Below are 14860 nucleotides of genomic sequence, written 5' to 3'. Positions count from 1 at the left end.
AGACATTACCTAGGGATGTAAGGTGTCAGATGACTCATATTAAAATGACCTATCTGAATATATGCTTTATTTTAATGTGCTCTGTTCCTGTTGAGGTTTATGAATTTTGTATGAAAAGTGAGTCAAGTGGGATGTACGTTTTATAACTTTCTGGAATGCCTGCATGTCAAGCGATGGACTGAGTTATTTCTTTATGACCAAGCCGAGGCAAGGGCTTATCAGACATCCTGGTACCAGGCTAGTTGGGGCTACAACCATGAAGCCCATCCAGCTGTGCCCTATGCACTCGTGAACTCAGTGCACACAGACCACATTCCTTGCAAGGGGAAGGGGACTGGAGGGAGTGAGAATGATATTTGCAGAGTCTGATACAAATAGGATTGTCAATTGTCCGTATCTATACGCACAATTATCACAATGCTTGATTTACTATGTTATTTTTTGGATGAAGCTATAAGTTGAGCTTACTGTGCTGTGACTCTCTTGTAATATATAGTGATTATTTTGGTGTTTTGTTTTTGGGAACACAGTGGTTATATGCATAGATAATTATTTTTACTGGAAAGTGCTGTCCACCCTCACAAATTTGTAACAGGCCGGTCTGGTGGTTATTTGTATCTCAGGAATTGTAAGTAAAATTCACACCTTAAGTAGACCTCTAGACTTTTCTATGTTTATGGGGATAATGTGAAATGCTTTGTTGAAAAAGCTGGATGTTTACAGAAGCTCAAATTCATATTAGACACACAGTCTAATGAGTCAAAAAAGTGATTCACACCTAGTCTACCTGCTCTGTAGGGCTTCAAACTGACTTTCATTTAGAAAGAGACAGCCCGGAAGCAACAACTTCTTCTGTGCTTCCACTATTTAAAAAAAACATAATGCTCTGTGAGACATAGTGGATCCTATAAGTAATGGAAAGTACTCCCTTCTCTTTCCGGATTGATGGCAGCCATTTTAATATGGGTTTCCCTTCATTTTCCGTGAGAATGGTCACCTTGTCAGTTGTGATGTTGAATCTCCCGAACAAGAAAACAACCTCACAGCAAGTCTAAGCCTTGTTCATTCCCATCTCATTCTTGCCTTTGACATCTGCTTGTCCATGCTTTCAAGCATTGGCATGTGCAGTGGTTAATTAGAAAACAATAAGTGCTTTCAAGCTTACATCATGGAAATCCCAGGGTGACTGTACGTGGATTGTTTCTCTTTCTCCATAAACCATTCACCACATGTGTAACACTTCAATACTTTGGTGAAATCACAGTGGGTCTTGATACTCCAGAACCATGAGTAGGGACAAGAAGAGGTCTCACAAAACCAAATATCTCTGTTGGAGCCTGTGTCAACGAGCTTTTGTTCACTTCAAACAGGTTTTGCATTCCTATAAATGTCAATGGAATGCAAAACCTGCTTGAAGGTGGTCGAACATAGGTAAAAAGGAGGTCAACTGCAGGTCAAAAACACCTGTAAATGAATTCTAAATGATCTCAGAGATTTCAATTTTAAACTAATGGCATCAACACAAGCGCAAAGTCCACTGACACAGGCTCTTATACATTTCTCTATATTTAGCCTGTCAAGGGAAGGTGAGTTTGTGGGTGGTGGATGGATATCAGGTATATGCAATGTCTAATATTTGCAAAACAACAACCACATCCCAGTTATTCACATAAATTTACCAGCAGATATGTTTGTTCTATCCATAAAAGCAACACAGAAATGGATAATTAGAGGCAGGAAAAAAATGGTGGCAAAGGGATGGGGGAATGCTAGTATAAATAGCAGGACAAACAATCAAAACTGAAATCCAGGAATTGAGGTAATCTGTAAAATGTGTCAAAAGTCCAACAAGATGCATGCAACCTTGAGGACGTATCTATTTAATTTATATCTAATGATTTTGGGGAACTTTGGGAGTACAATTATCATTATACTCCCAGAGCTCTGACAGGAGAGACGCTGTATACTCAAACAGCAGATGTTTTGCCTGCCCCTTCTTTCTGCTGCCCATTTCACAGGAGCCTTTGTATTTTGTGAATAAGGTCACTCAACACAAAGTGCTCTGTGATTGGGCAGAAGGAGGGGAAGAGAAGGTATGGTGGCTGCATGCGACTGTCACTACTGGGGCTGAGACTAGAAGGTCACTGGAAGTATAGTGATAACTATGCTTCTGGTGCTCCATAAAAATTTAAATTGTAAATAAAAGAGATAAATCCATGAGGTGGCATGCACCTTGTTGGACTTAACCTCAAATAATCCAGAACATTTTCCAAAGTGGTTGAATTCCTGATGTTCAGATTTAAGCTACATACTGTATGCTGCAAAATATGTAAGTACTGCATAAATATTGGAAGAAAATACTTGACCCAAATTATTTTAAAGAAAAGAATGGAAAAAGGTCAGTCATGCTGATCAAAAGTTGCAAGCAAAACTACAGACAAGTGAAATGAAAGGCTTATTTATTTTTTTGTTTTGATTTAAATAGGTTTATTTGAGGTAGTGTATTTTTTCCTCCAAGTTTAAATGTTTTTATACAGCTCAGACTGTTCTTAGCAGTAATTAATTGCATTGGATTTTGTCCTAAATTGCATGCTTTTTATCTAGCTTAAAATCAGTTTATTTTCAGTTCATGAGCAGGTTGCCATGGAAAAAAATGAGAAAAGTAGATAAATAATTGTTACACCAACAAATGTGTGTCTACCACAGGCAGCATACAGAACTAAATAGCTAGAGGGGTCCCTTATTCAAAGCAAGAAAGGGTCACTTGTGACAACTCTTATAATGAGAGAACTTTATAACAGTATCCCTGCTTTCTACACATCTTACAACCTTAGACTGAGAGACTAAAGGGGCTCTCCACTTTAAAAAATGAATTGGAAAATTAATCTACACTCCGGACAATAGAGAGTTCTGAGTACTTTCCCAGATTATATACTGTGAGTGTGTGTGTGTGTATATATATATATATATATATATATATACATACATACACACACACACACACACACATATATATATATATATATATATATATATATATATATATACATACATACACACACACAGTGCTCAGCATAAATGAGTGCACCCCTTTAGACAAGTAAGATTTTATTCAATATCTCAATGAACACAAGAACAATTTCCAAAATTTTGACAAAACTGAGTTTTATAGAACACTTAGCTCATTACATGAAAGTAAGTTGAATAATATAACTTCGATTACAAAATCTTCAGTTTTACTTAAATTAGTTGATGCAAAAATGAATATACCCCACAACAAAAACTACTACATGTAGTATTTTGTGTGACCTCCATCATTTGTAAGGACAGCACCAAGGCTTCTAGGCATGGAATGAACAAGTTGGCGACATATTGCAACATCTATCTTTTTCCATTCTTCAAGAATGACCTCTTTTAGAGCCTGCATGCTGGATGGAGAGTGATGCTCCACTTGTCTCTTCAAAAACTCCCATAGATGTTCGATTGGGTTCAAATCAGGAGACATACTTGGCCACGGATTCACTTTCACCCTGTTCTTCTTCAGAAATGCAACAGTGGCCTTAGATGTGTGTTTTGGATCATTGTCATGTTGGAAATGTGCATGACGATCAAGGGCACGGAGTGATGGTAGCATCTTCTCTTTCAATATAGAGCAGTACATCTGTGAATTCATGATACCATCATTGAAATACAGCTCCCTGAACCCAGCAGCACTCATGCAGCCGCACAGAAGGACAATGCCACCATGTTTCACTGTAGGCACCATGCATTTTTCTTTGTACTCCTCACCTTTGCAACGCCATACAGTTTTGAAGCCATCAGTTCCAAAAACATTTATTTTTGTCTCATCACTCCAGAGTACAGAGCACAGAGTCCCAGTAGTATTCTTTTTCAGCATAAACCCTGGCAAATTCTAGGTGGGCTTTTTTGTGCATGGGCTTTAGGAGAGACTTCCTTCATGATGACACCCATGTATGCCTTTCCTCTGCTGTGTATTGTGTCATGGGAAACAATCGTCCCAGTTTGGCTTTCTACTTCTTTAGCTAACTGCAGTGAACTTGCATGGCGATTTTCTTCAACCCTTCTCACCAGAAGATGCTCCTGTCAAGGTGTTAACTGCCATGGACAGCCTGGACATCTCTGTGAGATGGTTGCAGTTCCATCCTTGTTAAATTTCTGTATCACGTTTGCTACCGTTTTCTGACTGATAAGTAAAGCTTTGCTGATCTTCTTGTAGCCTTCACCTTTCTTGTGTAAAGAAATTATTTTCTTTCTCAGGCCTTGTGACATTTCTCTTCCATGTGGTGCCATTGCTGACAGCATGAAATGGGAAGGGGTTTTCTTTGTTAAGTAATGCTCTTTTTTAGCCGACTGTCTGCTGGACACCTGTTTAATGAATTATTTTTATTATTATACAAGATTTATATAGCGCCAACAGTTTGTTCAGCACTTTACAATATAAAGGGAGACAATACAGCAACAATACAGTTCAATACAAGAGGGTTATGAGGGCAACCCCCTGATGAAGCCACGTGACCAGTGGCGTAACGCGTAGGGGTGGGGCTGTAACGTCACTCGGAGAAAGCCGGATTGTTTGACAGACGGCGGGTGCATGACTTGACGGTCGGCGGACTACTCACTATATACAAATTGCCTCATACCTTGTACAGCAAATGTGAGTGTACCTTTTGGAAGCAATAAAGCAGGAATTTTTTAAAAGGATAAAACACTATGTTTGGTAATTTGTCCCCACATATGGAGAAACGCATGGAGAGGAGATCATAAGGGGATTTGAATTTCGTAAGGAGTGATCAATCCCGAATGGGCTAATTAATGATAAAGGATATCCACATTTCACAGTCTATAAAGGAGGAATTTCATCCAAGCAGGTTCCATAGGAGGTGAACCACAAGCGCCTATAGCCTAATTGCAGGCAGATAAGGAGGTGAGCATACATCTGCACTAATTATAGGATTCACAGAGAGTCACGGATTCACAAAAAGTCACCAATTCAAGATTAAATCAAGCACAGAGTCACTGAATTTAAAGGACATTATTGTTATATATATTTTTTATTCATTTATATATATATTTTATTTATATATATTTCATTTTTTTGTTTTTTCACAAATTATGGTGTAATATTGGTTTATTTATTTTTTATCACGTATATACTATCATATCATGCATTTTTTAGGAGAATCATATTCACATTGAGGTATTCTCTACACAAGTGTTTATTATATTTAGATTTTTTTGAATTATTGTATACACATGTTTTTTCATATTTTCATATATTTTTGTGTACCAGATCATTTAATTACACATTGTCAATTGTGGGTGTATTAAGGAATAAGGAGTATAGAAGAGATACCTATTATTAGGAGCGCAACACAACATGAGAAATTAACTTTATGGACACAGTGGTAGTTGTGTGTTAAGTGTTTGCGATCCAATTATACTTGGGACATATTGTGTCCATTTTTTTTTTTACGTTTTTTGAGGCTGTTAGTTGGTGGATACAACTTGGCTCGCAAGTCATACAGATATCTGCTTATAGGGTTATGAGGGCCCTGCTCCTGGGAGCTTACAATCTAAGAGGGAGGGGCTAGTGGTACAAAAGGTAATAACTGTGGGGGTTGGACTGGTAGAAGGAATAGAAGATTCCATTATTAGCTGAAGGCAGGACAGGCTTCCCTGAAGAGATAGGTTTTCAGAAATCACCTAAAAGTGAGCAGAGTAGGCGACGATAGTCTGATAAATTGGGGTAGAGCATTCCAGAGGATGAGGGAAGCTCTGGAGAAGTCCTGGAGACAAGCATGGGAGGAGGAGACAAGGGAGCTAGAGAGCAGGAGGTCATGCGTGGAGTCGAGAGTACGGTTTGGGTGATATTTGGAGACAAGATTGGTGATGTAATTTGGGGCAGAGTTATAAATGGCTTTATATGTTATTGTTAATGTTTTGAATTTTATCCGTTTGACAATGGGAAGCCAGTGGAGGTATTGGCAGAGAGGGGTGGCAGATACAGAATGGTTAGTAAGGTGGATGAGTCTGGCAGCAGCAATCGTGATAGACTGAAGAGGGGATAACTTGCGATTAGGTAGGCCAATGAGGAGGAATTTCAATAATCAAGGTGAGAGATAACCAGGGAGTGAATAAGTTGCTTAGTGGTTTCCGAGGTTAAGAATGGCCATATCTTGGAGATGTTGCAGAGGTGAAGTCTACAACATTCGGACAATGATTGGATTTGGGGCTGAAAGGACAGATGGGAGTCTAGGATTACACCTAGTACCCTGGCATGAGGGGAGGGACTGATGATTGTGTTATTGATCTTGATGGAGAAGTCAGGGGAGGGGGCACGGGCTGGAGGGAACACTAAGAGCTCAGTTTTGGAAAGATTGCGTTTGAGGAAGTGGAGTGACATCCATGCCGATATGTCACTTAGTAGGGTAGTAATGCGAGAGGAAACTAAAGAGGTGAGGTGAGGAGTAGAAAGATAGATTTGTGTGTAATCAGCATAGAGATGGTACTTAACCCCTTCACTCCTAAGGGTAAAACAAATCTAAATGCCTAAGCACAATTCTGCACCGTTGACATGTGTTAGTAAAACCGTACATATCATCACAACTACTTCGTACATCCAGGTGAATTATACCTTGATTTTTTCAGGACAAATTGGGCTTTCATTTTGTGGTAAATGGTAATGGATAGCTCCTGATTTTTTTTTTATTATCAAAGGAAAACTGGCCCAAAATAGTAAAAAAAAATATTTTTTTTTATTTAGTTGTGTGTTTCTTGTTACTACCATAACCTACCACCAAAGAACAACCCAAAATAAATTCTACAGCTCTTGACGATCGCAGAGATACCATATGTTATTTGTTGTTTGTACCCGTAGTACAGCCCAGAAACAATAGTGCACATTTTGTTTTTGTCTTTTTTTTTTTACCTAAAACACACTGACACCAATTTTTTTTTTTAAATCCGGACCTTTGACCCTTGATCCAAACACTAACCCTGGCACTGAACTAGATCAAATCTTGATCTAGGTATTTTTTCTTTTATTTTTTAATATTTATTTATTTATCTTTTTTTTTTTTACAAACATTTTTTTTCCCCCTCTATGCCAGGAGTTAGAGAGATACAATGCATCTCTCTTCTCCATTCATAGAGAGAAAAAAAAGCAAGGGGGCCGGGCTGTACAGTGACTGATTACTGTGATAGCCAATCAGAGGCTATCACAGCAATCATGTGACCCGGAATCGGGAGTCCCAGGTCCCGATCATTAGAACGGGACCCGGGGGTCTCAGTGACACCGCGGTCTTTATGCTGTGAGTGCGCCAAGCGGCGCGCTCCCAGCACAAAGACAGGTAAGCAAATATGCGGCCCCACTGAAAAAAGCCCAGTTCCGTGAGGCCGCATATTTGTGTGACGTCGGCGTCAAGGGGTTAAAGCCATGGGAGTTTATCAAGTGACCAAGGGAGGAGGTGTAGATGGAGAAGAGTAGGGGTCCAAGGACAGAACCTTGAGGGACCCCTACAGAAAGAGGGAGTGGAGGAGCCAGAGTTATAGGTAATGCTGAAGAAGCACTGCAATAGGTAGGAGGAAAATAATGAATTAGACTCACCTATAGTTGAATTTTTGTTAATTAGTAGCAAAGCTACATTTTAGACAGCAAAATCCTAAGACTTTCATTGGATTGTATTCATTTTTGGAACATGGTCTTGAATGAATTTGTCAGGAAAAATACTTTTGTGAGTGTAAATTAACAAATCTTGTTTGCAATCAATGGCCTGCATTTGTGGGAGTATTTTACATTATAGTGTCCCATAGAAAATGTGGATTCTGAAAGAAAAGTAAAGGTTTTCTGACAAATCTTTTGGGGTGTACTCATTTATGCTGAGCACTGTATATATACACTCACCAACCACTTTTTTAGGTACACCTGTTCAATTGCTTGGTAACACAAATTGCTAATCAGTCAATCATATGGCAGCAACATAATGCACTTAGGCATCTAGACGTGGTGAAGACGACTTGCTGAAGTTCAAACCAAGCATCAGAATAGGGAAGAAAGAAGATTTAAGTGACTTTGAACATGGCATGGTTGTTGGCGCCAGACAGGCTGGTCTGTGTATTTCAAAAACTGCTGATCTACTGGGATGTTCATGCACAACCATCTCTAGGGTTTACAGAGAATGGTCCAATAAAGAAAAAGTATCCAGTGAGCGGCAGTTGTGTGGATGAAAATGCCTTGTTGATGTCAGAGGTCAGACTTGTTTGAGATGATAGAAAGGCAACAGTAACTCAAATAACCACTCGTTTCAACCAAGGTATGCAGAATACCATCTCTGAATGCACATGTCGAACCTTGAAGCAGATGGGTTGCAGCAGCAGAAGACCACACTGGGTACAACTCCTGTTAGCTAAGAACAGGGAAAAGAGGCTACAATTTGCACAAGCTCACCAGAATTGGACAACAGAAGATTGGAAAAACGTTGCCTGGTCTGATGAGTCTTGATTTCAGCTGTGACATTCAGATGGTAGGGTCAGAATTTGGCATAAACAATATGAAAGCATGGATCCATCCTGCCTTGTATCAGCGACTGAGGCTGGTAGTGTAACTGCACGGGGGATGTTTTCTTGGCACATTTTGGGCCCGTTAGTACCAACTGAGCATCGTTTAAATGCCACGGCCTACCTGAGTATTGGTGCTTACCATGTCCATCCCTTTATGACTACAGTGTACCTATCTTCTGATGGCTACTTCCAGCAGGATAATGCACCATGTCACAAAGGTCAAATCATCTCAAACTGGAACTTGACAATGAATTCACTGTTTTTCTAATGGCCTCCACAGTCACCAGATCTCAATCCATTAGAGCACCTTTGGGATTTGGTGGAATGGGAGATTCGCATCATGGATGTGCAACTGACAAATCTGCAACAACTGCATGAATATCATGTCAAGGTGGACCAAAATCTCTGAGGATTGTTTCCAACACATTGTTGAATCTACAGTATGCCACAAAGAATTAAGGCAGTTCTGAAGGCAAAAGCGGGTCCAACGCGGTACTAGCAAGGTGTCCCTGATAAAGTGGCCAGTGAGTGTATATTTAAGTCTTTTGAACTTCTTGGCTCTTTTCATTGTGATAGCACCATCTTAGAAACACATTGTTTTCATTAACCGTTCCTTATTTTACAAGCATTTAACAATATATTTTAGATAGCCATGTACAATAGGTTTGTATGTCAGATAGTAAAATCAATATCCCTTCTGAATGAATATAGTAAGTGAATTGATTAAAAGTAAAGCTACCTGAAAGTGCTCATTTTTGCCAGACTGTGTTCAATCTCAACCAAAAAACTGGTGTAGAGTAACACAACCCAGTTTCAGCTGAATTTTATGAATAGAGTTGTTGATGGGCTGCATCAGTATGTATGATTTGACTACAATCACTTTGCGATTTACTAAACCTGGTGCACATAGAATCTGGTGCAGCTGTGCATATTAACTAATCAGCTTCTAACTTCAACTTGTTCAACTAAGCTTTGCCAGTAAAACTTAGAAGCTGATTGGGTACTATGTACAGCTGCACCAGAATCTGTGTACACCAGTTTTAGTAAATCTCCCCCAATTTTCTATTTAGCAGAACCAGATTCTGTGTGCACTAGTTTTATTAAATCATCTCCATCATGCACTGTATATCTATTGAGCCATTTGGACTGAACCTACATACACATTGAAGAAAACATGAACAATATGCTTTCTGGCTTTTAGGGGGAAAGAACTAAAAGGTGAGGACATTATAATAAGAAAATTGAAAAAAAAACATTGATTTGCAGAAATTACATACAAACATATGTATCTTCCAGATGGTGGTGTCCTTTCCAGGAGGCCATAGAAGGACTAGGTGTTTAGAAACTCTCTGTGCCTTTGGGCTATAGTTACCGAAGTCACACCTCCATCCTCTTTCCAAGTTGAATAATGACTTATTTTTACAGAATATCTTATCTTTCAAAAAAACTAAAAAAAAATGCAAACACAAGTTTTCGAAGCATTTAAAGTAGAACTGTGGAAAAAATAAATAAATTACACATGTGATGTAGCCTGTCCCCAGCACTAAGACTGCCATACATGGTTTGTATTTCAGTCTATTAAAACTGAATTGGCTAAAAAAGTCTTGAGTGCCCCAATTGGCACCACAAGATCTACAAAAGTCCACTGCTTAACATGAATGAAGAAATCCATTAGATTTCTCTTTTCAGGACGTAGGTTGAATGAAAGAAATTGATGTATGGCCAGTTTACCACAGCATTTTTCTTCTGAGTCCTTTTATAACATTGTTTCATTGTGTACATTTAAATGGTAAACTTATATTCAAATAAATAAATAAATCAGTTTATAATTGTGACTAGAGATGAGCGAATCGAACTAGGCGAACCGGAATTCGAGTCGAATTTCAGGAAATATTCGATTCGTGTCGAAACCGAAATTTTGCCTACTTCGGGTGCGCGAATCGAACATTTCCCGATCAGCCGGCAAAAGTGTCCCTGCAGTGAGCTCCGCTATTTCTGACAGTTCTCTGACAGAAGGAACACATGTTTAGCGGTTGAAACATTGTATCTATTAGTTTACATTTAGGATACAGATGTTTCAACCACTGTACATGTGAAGAAGTTGTGAGAGAACTGTCAGAAATAGAGGAACTCTGCACATACACTTTTTGCCGGCTTGGAATTATTCTTCTTTTCATCCTACTTCTTCTTCTTCTTCATCCTCAGAAGAAGAGGATGAGGATGAGGATGAAGAAGAAGAAGAAGAAGAAGAAGAAGAAGAAGAAGTAGGATGAAAAGAAGAATAATTCCAAGCCGGCAAAAAGTGTATGTGCAGAGTTCCTCTATTTCTGACAGTTCTCTCACAGCTTCTTCACATGTACAGCGGTTGAAACATCTGTATCCTAAATGGAAACTAATAGATACAATTTGTATCTATTAGTTTCCATTTAGGATACAGATATTTCAACCGCTGTACATGTGAAGAAGCTGTGAGAGAACTGTCAGAAATAGAGGAACTCTGCACATACACTTTTTGCCGGCTTGGAATTATTCTTCTTTTCATTCTTCTTCTTCTTCCTCATCCTCATCCTCATCCTCATCCTCTTCTTCTGAGGATGAGGATGAAGAAGAAGAAGAAGAAGAAGTAGGATGAAAAGAAGAATAATTCCAAGCCGGCAAAAAGTGTATGTGCAGAGTTCCTCTATTCTGCAGATACACTTAGAGGAGCTCTGCAGATACACTTAGAGGAGCTCTGCACATACACTTTTTGCCGGCTTGGAATTAATCTTATTTTCATCCTACTTCTTCTTCTTCTTCTTCTTCTTCTTCATCCTCATCCTCAGAAGAAGAAGAGGATGAGGATGAGGATGAAGAAGAAGAAGAAGAAGTAGGATGAAAATAAGAATAATTCCAAACCGGAAAAAAGTGTATGTGCAGAGCTCCTCTAAGTGTATCTGCAGAGCTCCTCTAAGTGTATCTGCAGAATAGAGGAACTCTGCACATACACTTTTTGCCGGAAACCGCTGTATGGAGTGAATGTCCCAGAACTGTCAGAAATAGACTATTTATGACAGTTCTGGGACATTCACTGCATACAGCTGTTTTAACCGCTGTATGGAGGGAATGTCATGGAACTGTCAGAAATAGACTATTAATGACAGTTCTGGGACTGTCCTTCAATGCAGCGGTTGAAACATTGTATGTATTTGTTTCCATAAATGGATCCATTTATGGAAACAAATACATACAATGTTTCAACCGCTGCATGGAAGGACAGTCCCAGAACTGTCATTAATAGTCTATTTCTGACAGTTCCATGACATTCCCTCCATACAGCGGTTAAAACAGCTGTATGGAGTGAATGTCCCAGATCTATCAGAAATAGACTATTTATGACAGTTCTGGGACATTCACTGCATACAGCTGTTTTAACCGCTGTATGGAGGGAATGTCATGGAACTGTCAGAAATAGACTATTAATGACAGTTCTGGGACTGTCCTTCCATGCAGCGGTTGAAACATTGTATGTATTTGTTTCCATAAATGGATCCATTTATGGAAACAAATACATACAATGTTTCAACCGCTGTATGGAAGGACAGTCCCACAACTGTCATTAATAGTCTATTTCTGACAGTTCCATGACATTCCCTCCATACAGCGGTTAAAACAGCTGTATGGAGTGAATGTCCCAGATCTATCAGAAATAGACTATTTATGACAGTTCTGGGACATTCACTGCATACAGCTGTTTTAACCGCTGTATGGAGGGAATGTCATGGAACTGTCAGAAATAGACTATTAATGACAGTTCTGGGACTGTCCTTCAATGCAGCGGTTGAAACATTGTATGTATTTGTTTCCATAAATGGATCCATTTATGGAAACAAATACATACAATGTTTCAACCGCTGCATGGAAGGACAGTCCCAGAACTGTCATTAATAGTCTATTTCTGACAGTTCCATGACATTCCCTCCATACAGCGGTTAAAACAGCTGTATGCAGTGAATGTCCCAGATCTATCAGAAATAGACTATTTATGACAGTTCTGGGACATTCACTGCATACAGCTGTTTTAACCGCTGTATGGAGGGAATGTCATGGAACTGTCAGAAATAGACTATTAATGACAGTTCTGGGACTGTCCTTCAATGCAGCGGTTGAAACATTGTATGTATTTGTTTCCATAAATGGATCCATTTATGGAAACAAATACATACAATGTTTCAACCGCTGCATGGAAGGACAGTCCCAGAACTGTCATTAATAGTCTATTTCTGACAGTTCCATGACATTCCCTCCATACAGCGGTTAAAACAGCTGTATGGAGTGAATGTCCCAGATCTATCAGAAATAGACTATTTATGACAGTTCTGGGACATTCACTGCATACAGCTGTTTTAACCGCTGTATGGAGGGAATGTCATGGAACTGTCAGAAATAGACTATTAATGACAGTTCTGGGACTGTCCTTCCATGCAGCGGTTGAAACATTGTATGTATTTGTTTCCATAAATGGATCCATTTATGGAAACAAATACATACAATGTTTCAACCGCTGCATGGAAGGACAGTCCCGGAACTGTCATTAATAGTCTATTTCTGACAGTTCCATGACATTCCCTCCATACAGCGGTTAAAACAGCTGTATGCAGTGAATGTCCCAGATCTATCAGAAATAGACTATTTATGACAGTTCTGGGACATTCACTGCATACAGCTGTTTTAACCGCTGTATGGAGGGAATGTCATGGAACTGTCAGAAATAGACTATTAATGACAGTTCTGGGACTGTCCTTCCATGCAGCGGTTGAAACATTGTATGTATTTGTTTCCATAAATGGATCCATTTATGGAAACAAATACATACAATGTTTCAACCGCTGCATGGAAGGACAGTCCCGGAACTGTCATTAATAGTCTATTTCTGACAGTTCCATGACATTCCCTCCATACAGCGGTTAAAACAGCTGTATGCAGTGAATGTCCCAGATCTATCAGAAATAGACTATTTATGACAGTTCTGGGACATTCACTGCATACAGCTGTTTTAACCGCTGTATGGAGGGAATGTCATGGAACTGTCAGAAATAGACTATTAATGACAGTTCTGGGACTGTCCTTCCATGCAGCGGTTGAAACATTGTATGTATTTGTTTCCATAAATGGATCCATTTATGGAAACAAATACATACAATGTTTCAACCGCTGCATGGAAGGACAGTCCCAGAACTGTCATTAATAGTCTATTTCTGACAGTTCCATGACATTCCCTCCATACAGCGGTTAAAACAGCTGTATGGAGTGAATGTCCCAGATCTATCAGAAATAGACTATTTATGACAGTTCTGGGACATTCACTGCATACAGCTGTTTTAACCGCTGTATGGAGGGAATGTCATGGAACTGTCAGAAATAGACTATTAATGACAGTTCTGGGACTGTCCTTCCATGCAGCGGTTGAAACATTGTATGTATTTGTTTCCATAAATGGATCCATTTATGGAAACAAATACATACAATGTTTCAACCGCTGCATGGAAGGACAGTCCCAGAACTGTCATTAATAGTCTATTTCTGACAGTTCCATGACATTCCCTCCATACAGCGGTTAAAACAGCTGTATGGAGTGAATGTCCCAGATCTATCAGAAATAGACTATTTATGACAGTTCTGGGACATTCACTGCATACAGCTGTTTTAACCGCTGTATGGAGGGAATGTCATGGAACTGTCAGAAATAGACTATTAATGACAGTTCTGGGACTGTCCTTCCATGCAGCGGTTGAAACATTGTATGTATTTGTTTCCATAAATGGATCCATTTATGGAAACAAATACATACAATGTTTCAACCGCTGCATGGAAGGACAGTCCCAGAACTGTCATTAATAGTCTATTTCTGACAGTTCCATGACATTCCCTCCATACAGCGGTTGAAACCGCTGTATGGAGTGAATGTCCCAGAACTGTCAGAAATAGACAGAAACTGTCACAGAACTGTCCTTCTTCTCATCCTTCTCCTTCTTCTCATCCTTCTTCTCATCCTTCTTCTCATCCTTCTCCTTCTTCTCATCCTTCTCCTTCTTCTCATCCTTCTCCTTCTGCTCATCCTTCTTCTCATCCTTCTCCTTCTTCTCATCCTTCTCCTTCTCCTTCTTCTCATCCTTCTCCTTCTCCTTCTTCTCATCCTTCTCCTTCTCATCCTTCTCCTTCTCCTTCTCATCCTTCTCCTTCTTCTCATCCTTCTCCTTCTTCTCATCCTTCTCCTTCTCCTTCTCATCCTTCTCCTTCTTCT

Source organism: Staurois parvus, unplaced genomic scaffold (genome assembly GCF_062004578.1).
Source record: "Staurois parvus isolate SC_StPar_1 unplaced genomic scaffold, SC_StPar_1.0 ptg001045l, whole genome shotgun sequence".
In the NCBI taxonomy this organism is placed as follows: domain Eukaryota; kingdom Metazoa; phylum Chordata; class Amphibia; order Anura; family Ranidae; genus Staurois; species Staurois parvus.
This window is presented reverse-complemented; position numbering follows the sequence as displayed.